Here is an 8,674-nt window from a genome sequence, read left to right on the forward strand (position 1 = left end):
CTCAACCACATTTATTGACAGAAATATAAAAATCTATTATATTTTTCAGGTAGTAAACACATATTCATTCAGTAACATGTTATACATGTTAAACACAATTGATTTTTTGAACTTGGATTTAATGTTTGGCTTGTAAAAATGGACCACCACAAACATGACTAAGTAGGCCTAAAACTCATTTTCATTGGCTTCAGTATTTAACATTTCATTGAACATTTTATTTAATATTGAGAAGATTTGATTCAATATTGACAAAATAAAAAATGTATTTGTTTTTAAAAGTATTAAATGACATCACAGTGCATCAACAATATCGTATTGAACTAGGATTTAATGTTTGGTTTGTAACTATGATGATTTTAGGGCAGTTGCTGTAATTCTTCCTTTTTGTTGGCTACAGCCTTTAATTTCTCCTGCAGCTCTGCTCATGAGTTCATCTGGAGCCTTTCAGAAGGATTTTTCTATTTTCCTATACTAGTGATACTAATATACTAATATTATATAAGATCAATAAAAAAGGATGTTTTAAACAGAAATGTCAGGCTTCTGAAAAGTATGTTCATTTCTATGCCTTCAGTACTTGGTTGGGCCTCCTTTTACATGAATTACTGCATCAATGCGGCGTGGCATGGAGGCCATCAGCCTGTGGCACTGCTCAGGTGTAATGGAAGCCCAGGTTGCTGTGATAGTGGCCTTCAGGTCATCTGCATTGTTGGCTCTGATGTCTCTCATCTTCCATAGATTCTCTGAGGGGTTCAGGTCAGAATCACAGTAACACCATGGTCATTGAAGCAGCTTTTGGTACCTTTGGCAGTGTGGGCAGGTGCCAAGTCCTGCTGGAAAATGAAATCAGCATCTCCATGGTGTTTGTCAGCAGAAGGAATCATGAAGGTCTCTAAAATGTCCTGGTAGATGGCTGCGTTGACTGTGGACTTCAGAAAGCACAGTGGACCAACACCAGCAGATGCCATGGCAGCCCACATCATCACTGACTGTGGAAACTTCACACTGGACTTCAAGCAACGTGGATTCTGGTCCTCTCCTCTCTTCCTCCAGACTCTGGGACCTTATTTATTATTTAGCATATCTGCTTCTTGGATTTAGATTTGATCTTTTCATTTCATTTATTTTTTTTCTTCAGTCATTGGCTTGAACAACAACATAAAGAAAGCTTTTCTCTAAAGTTTTAACAGAAACTTCTGCCCATAGACTCTCCTGTCTCCTCCTCCGGCTGCACATCAGTGCTCAGCTGATGGAGAGACAGGATTAAAGCTTCTGGGGTAAAAAAGAAAGCTGTAATCAGGAATCAGCAGGAAGCGCTGCACTCTGGTAAAATCCAGGAGAAGTTAAAGGCCATAGGAGAAAAATGTGGAAAATCAAACAGTCTTAAAGGAAATCTTGGTTAGAACAAGTCTGGTCTAGCAAAGAATTGTTGAGTTAATCTGTGCTGTGAAATTTTTCTGCTGCGCTACGATGGTGATGAGGAGGATGATTTAGTGATGAACAACTCTCATGCACCCGTGTGTGATAAAAATGTTACATATTATTAAAAACACATTAACAACAGTGAACGCTCATTACTGTCCTTGTAGAGACACATTTATTGTGCAGTAAATCACTTTACTACAGCGTTTTTCTGTTTCCTGTGGTCTCGTGTAGACGGAGATTGTTTTGAAAATGTTGTCGTGTAAATGTGGAAGTATCTGGAAACAAAAACAGAAAACTAAGAAAAATGTTGTTGTGTAAACGAGGCCTATGTTTCCTTCTTTCTACCTGCGCTCCAAGTTTGACGTTTCCTGCTGAGGTGTGTTAAGCTGCTGATGACTGGAGCACATTTCCTGATGAGGACCTTCACAATAAAAGCATTTCAGAAAAATAACAGCCGCAGACTTTTAGAACTTGATGGAAGCAGCGTGTTTCTCACTGATTTAGCCAAGATGACAATGCCAGGATTCATCAGGCTCAAACTGTGAAAGAGTGGTTCAGGGAGCATGAGACTTAATGTTCACACATGGACTGGCCCCCACAGAGTCCAGACCTGAACCCCATTGAGAATGGACAATTTACGAACGCACCCACAATAGTCTAGTTTTTAATGTACCTGTTCATCTTTGTTTTTTAATAAAAATGAATAAATTCACACACTTTTATGATGTTTTTGGGACTCAAACTCTTGGACAGCTAATTCAGAAAAAATACTTTCAAAATTTAAGACTTTATAAAGTCGTGATAATAATATAATATCTTGAATTTTTATAGCGCCTTTCAAGAAACCCAAGGACGCTTTGATAAGAGTTTTTAATACTTTTTAAGGGTCTTAATTTTCCCAAAATTGATTTATCACCTTTTAATACTTTTCAAGACCCCGCAGATACCCTGAATAGTACTTTCAAAGTAAAATGGTTAACTAGTCTGATTAAAGAAAAAGACAATATTTGGAACCAGGTTGTTATAGTTAACTAAAACTAACTAAATAACTAAAATTAAAATTCAAAAATCATTTTAGTTAACTGAAACTAAATAAAAACTAAGCTTTACCAAAAAACGAAAACTTAAACTTTACAGTGCGCTTACAAAACTAACTAAAATAACATAAAAATGGAGACAAAATATCCTTAGTTTTAGTCTTTGACACAACAAGACTGACGGTCACCTACACCAGAGTCTGTGGAGTGTAAAATTGCCTGATCTGATTGGTTAAGACTTCACATAGTGGTAGCTTTATGTCTGGAGTTGTATTCAAACATCATCATAAAGTAACTAAAAGGATAAGTGAAGAGAAGTCTGTTTTAATATGTTTTCTAAAATGTATGATGTCACTCAGCCCGACATCCATCCATAAAAAAACTAAAACTAATAAAAACTAAACTAAAATGAAGCATTTTTGCAAAATAAAAAACTAAACTAAAATAACAAACCAGCAGTAAAAACTAATAAAAAAGAAACTGAAATCGAACACAGAAAGTGAGAACGAAATAAAAATAAATACTAATGAAAAATCCCAAACTACTATAACCTTTATTTGGAATGCTTTCCCTAAACATGTATTGAACTCAGTTGGTGGTCTCAAATTTCTGGTAAAATGTGATTATAAGATTGAAAAATTACCTGTAAAATTAGCAAACTTTCATAAACAAGCACTGCTGTCCTGGAAAATGGTGTATAAACATAATTTCTCACCAACAAGATATTATATCTGGAATAACAGGAATATTCAATATAAAAATAGATCACTCTATTATAAAACATGGGTTGAGAACGGCATTGTTTTAGTTAAACAACTTTTGAATGCTGAGGGACATCTACTACTGTATGATGAATTCCTCGCCAAAGGAATACGCAGTGGTGTTTGATGCCATACCGAGGAGTGGACTACAACTGCTTAGAGGGTCCACAAGCGAGATCTCTATGACTAGTCCACTCAGTAGCGGTTTGTTCCTCGGAGTAAATGACATTACTGAGAATAAATGCTCGGATAAATTCATCAGGAATCTCAGACATACTGGATCTGTGCCCTCAGCAAAATTCTTTTGGACCTCACTTTATGTTGAAATTGACTTGAAAGAAGTGTGGCTAGGTGGGGATAAATTCTGTCTGAATAATAAAGTTAAAGAGGTCTCTTTTAAAATACTGCATGTAATGTATCCAGCAAAGAAAACTCTAGAGAGATTTAAGCTTGATATAAATTATCCCTGTGATTTTTGCGGAAATGAGGAAGAAGCAATCTCCCATTTGTTTCATCATCGTGTATGTACTAAAATATTCTGGATGAATGTTCAAAAATACATCAATAGAAAAACTGGACAAGCAATCCACTTAAAAGAAAAGGACATGGTTATACTTTTTGAGGGAAAGGAGAAAGAGAAAGATTTTTTATTTTTTGTACAGCTTATTCTTTTTCTAGGAAAATTTCACATTCATAAAAAGAAATGGACAGAATCCAAACCAATCTCTGAACATTTTCTGAATGAACTGAGGCTGTATTTCACAACTATTGAAGGCCTTAAGAGCAAGAAAGCGCTTAAAACTGAAGCTATTGTGCATAAGTATTGTAAAGATTGACGATAAGTGTATATCCTTTCATTTGTTAGTTTTGCGTTTGTTTTGGTTTCTGTTTTGTATGTTTGATTTATATTCTGTCTTGTTTGTAATTTGTTGTTTTTGAGTCTTTCAAATCCCCTGGCACAATCAGTTTTTTGCTTGTACTTTAATATGTAAATAAATTTATAAAAAAAAAAAAGTTAAAAAATCGGCATAAGAGTCAAGCAAAGGATGCTTTTCACACGCACTCACGCCACACCTCCCATTCCTACAGAAGCCCATTTCTGCCACTTAAAAAAATAAAAATATTAAAGTGAGGAAATTAAAAAAACAAAAAACAAAAGAAGAATCCTAAGTCATGATTATGAGATAAAAAGTCGAAATTCTGAGATAAAAAAAGTCATAATTATGAGATAAAAAGCTGATATTATGAGATGAAAAGTCAAAATTATGAGATAAAAAGTTGAAATTATGAGATAAAAACTCATAATTATGAGATAAAAAGCTGATATTATGAGATAAAAACTCATAATTATGAGATAAAAAGCTGATATTATGAGATAAAAAGTCAAAATTATGAACTAAAAAGTTGAAATTATGATACAAAAAGTTGAAATTTTGAGATAAAAAGTAAAATTTATGAGATAACAGTTAAAATTATGAGATAAAAAGTCATAACTATGACATAAAAATTAAAATGAGATAAAAGTCATAATTATGAGATAAAAGTTGAAATTATGAGATAAAAAGCTGAAATTTTGAAAGAAAAAGTCAAAATTATGAGATAAAAGTCAAAACTATGAGAGAAAAGTTGAAATTATGAGATAAAAGTCATAATTATGAGATAAAAAGTCATAATTATGAGATAAAAATTAAAAGTATGAGATTAAAAGCCAAAATTTTGAGATAAAAAGTCGAAATTGTGAATTAAAAAGTCATAATTCTGATAAAAAGTCGAAATTATGATAAAAGTTGAAATTATGAGATAATGTGTGTGCCTATGTTGCAGTTACAGTGACTTTATCTCTCATAATTCCGACTTTTTATCTTATAATTATGACTATATCTCATAATGATGACTTTTTATCTCATAATTTCAACTTTTATCATAATTTCGACTTTTTATCTCATAATTATGACTTATGATTCTCTTCTTCTTTTTCTTTTCTTTTTAAATTCCCTCACTTCCACATTTTTATTTTCTAAGTGGCGGAAATGGGCTTCCATACATTCCTCACGGATGTCTAGAAATTCACCCAAGCTACCTCTGATCGGCTGAATTGCAGGAAGACAGCCTGTTCTTGTCAAATCAGATCCCCCATGGGGAGGAGTTGCGCATGCCAGCTAGCTTACGAGGGTGAAGTCAGAGCTGCCAACTGAGTCACGCAAATGACGAAGACGCATTCCAAGGTTTTCTCACAAGTTGGCAGCCAAAAGGTAAAATAGTCCACTGTCGACATGCTATTCCTGCGTGAACTCACAGTTCTCCCGTGATCTCTTCCTGCTGATCAGGACTGCGCTCTAGACTCACTTCCAGTGGGCGAGGTCACTCGCCTTCGGCTCTTCGGTGTGCGGCCTCTTCCTCATCAGACACAGCTCTATACACACATCAACCTTCTGACATCCATGAACAACGATCTGATCTTTGGCTTTTGGCTCCAACAACTGAATTTCCTTCACTTTTCCAGTCTCACCAAAGCTGAGATAACAGATAGTGCCACATTCACAGAGCAGACAGAGCTGTTCCTCATCAGTTTCTTAGTTTTACTGGTTAAAGAGGATGACTCAGCATTAACCTGCTTTATTCACCCATGAACCAGAGATTTGAACACTAAAACAATCATAATGTTGAGTTATTTACACTCTAGAGTTGAGTTTACTGTAACTCTGTAGTTCATGATCATCTCCCTCTGCTGAGATCAAAATAAAGGGATCAGTCAAAGATAACTGGGTTTAGACAGAACAAGAGACAAAAATAAATCCACTTTGTCTAACTGGCTCAGATTACAGGTAGAAAACCCACTGGTTTGTGTCACACTTTCCACATCTGTTTAGGGGAATATTCCAGCATTTCATGGAATCTTGGGTAATATATTCACACACTTGGCGAATTTAAAACTAATTAATAAGGAATTTAACTTTAATTCTCAGAGATTTTTTCCCATTAAAGTTTAGGGTTTCTGATAAATTTCACTGAAACATTGAGGAGTAGTTGTGGAAATGTTGGGGTACTTTTTAGGGAAACTTAAAGAAAATGTTTAAGAATTTTGAAATTTAGGGAAATTTGAGATGAATTCCTGTTCAAAGACAAGGCTGAGCTTTTAAAAATCTGGGATCCTAACAACCCAAACTAGAGGGAGAGACTAAAAATGCATTTCAAACAAAAGCTCAGGTCTGAGGAGGTTGATATCAAACACAGTGAACTGTAGTACCAACGGTATGGATGGAGAACCAACCAGACTACTGCTATGGCTCTGGAAGAATCTGTAGAGGAAATAACATCAGCAGGAGGAAATGAAGACTATGCTGGAGGAGATTACTAGAGTGTTTTTGGAATTATTGTAATTATTGTTGTAAAAAGAAAATATCTGATTAATGTCATAAAGAAAAGACAAAGACGTGATCATGTTGTGATCATGCTGATTTTAAACCAAATCCACAAAACCTCTCAATAAAACGGTTTTCTCATCATTAACAGCAGTGATATGCAGGTTCCACCAGCAGGGGGCGCTCCTTCCGAACTAATCTAACAGCAGGGCTGTGCACCTCTAACAGAAGTCTCTGTGTTTCCTCACACAACCTGGACATTTTAGAGTATATAAGTAATCAGATTACACTTTAAAAACAACGTTTAGGAAGAATCAGGCAGACACCATCAACTATTCCTCCAACCTGCTCAACCAAAGAGCAGAACTGTTGAAAAATACACTTGCAAAAGCTGCAATCTAAGCAGTGAGAAGTGGCAATTATGATAAATTAAAGATGGCAAAAATGGTCAAAAAGCAGGAAACACTGGGAGAAAGTGGCAAAAACGGTCAAAAAGCAGGAAACACTAGAAGAAAAGTGGCAAAAGCAGTCAAAAAGCAGGAAACACTGGGAGAAAAGTGGCAAAAACTGTCAGAAAGCAGGAAACACTAGAAGAAAAGTGGCAAAAACAGTCAAAAAGCAGGAAACACTGGGAGAAAAGTGGCAAAAACTGTCAGAAAGCAGGAAACACTAGAAGAAAAGTGGCAAAAACAGTCAAAAAGCAGGAAACACTGGAAGAAAAGTGGCAAAAACAGTCAAAAAGCAGGAAACACTGGGAGAAAAGTGGCAAAAACTGTCAAAAAGCAGGAAACACTGGGAGAAAGTGGCAAAAACAGTCAAAAAGCAGGAAATACTGGGAGAAAAATGGCAAAAACAGTCAAAAAGCAGGAAACACTGGGAGAAAGTGGCAAAACTGGTCAAAAAGCAGGAAACACTGGGAAGAAGTGGCAAAACTGGTCAAAAAGCAGGAAACACTGGGAGAAAAGTGGCAAAAACTGTCAAAAAGCAGGAAACACTGGAAGAAAAGTGGCAAAAACTGTCAAAAAGCAGGAAACACTGGGAGAAAAGTGGCAAAAACTGTCAGAAAGCAGGAAACACTAGAAGAAAAGTGGCAAAAACAGTCAAAAAGCAGGAAACACTGGGAGAAAAGTTGCAAAACTGGTCAAAAAGCAGGAAACACTGGAAGAAAAGTGGCAAAAACAGTCAAAAAGCAGGAAACACTGGGAGAAAGTGGCAAAACTGGTCAAAAAGCAGGAAACACTGGGAAGAAGTGGCAAAACTGGTCAAAAAGCAGGAAACACTGGGAGAAAAGTGGCAAAAACTGTCAAAAAGCAGGAAACACTGGAAGAAAAGTGGCAAAACTGGTCAAAAAGCAGGAAACACTGGGAGAAAAGTGGCAAAAACTGTCAAAAAGCAGGAAACACTGGAAGAAAAGTGGGAAAAACGGTCAAAAAGCAGGAAACACTGGGAGAAAATGGCAAAAATGGGCAGAGAATGAGTGAAAAGTGACTAAAATCAGAAAAAGGTAAGAAAAATGGGCAAAAAGTGGCATTTAATTACAAAAGGCATTTTAAGTGGGTGGGAAGTGGCAAAAAAAGGTGAAAAGGGGGCAAAAAAATGTCAAAAAGCAGGATAAAAGTGGCAAAAAGGTGGCAAATATGGGCTAAAAGCAGCAAACACTGGGAGAAAAGAGGCAAAAACGGGCAGAAAGTGGCAAAAAAATGGGTGTGAAGTGACATAAAATAGTTAAAGATGGCAAAAATCAGAATAATGGTGGGAAAAATTGGCAAAAAGTGGAAAAAGAGGCAAAAAAAATGCAAAAAGCAGAATGAAAGTGTCAAAAATGGGCTAAAGTGACTAAAAGAAGTGGCCAAATTAGCTATAAGTGGCAAACACTGGGAGAAAAGAGGCAAAAATGTGATAAAAGTGACAAAAAATGAGTCAAAGGTGGCAGAAATGGTCTAAAAAGGGCAAAAACTGCAAAAAATGAGTGAAAAGTGACAACAATGGGCAAAAATCAGAAAAAAGGTGGAAGAATGGCCAAAAAGTGTCATTTATTTGCAAAAGGCAGCTTAAATGGGAGAAAAAGGGCAAAAAAAGTGCAAGA

The sequence above is a fragment of the Cheilinus undulatus genome, linkage group 22 (genome assembly GCF_018320785.1).
Source record: "Cheilinus undulatus linkage group 22, ASM1832078v1, whole genome shotgun sequence".
Taxonomy (NCBI): domain Eukaryota; kingdom Metazoa; phylum Chordata; class Actinopteri; order Labriformes; family Labridae; genus Cheilinus; species Cheilinus undulatus.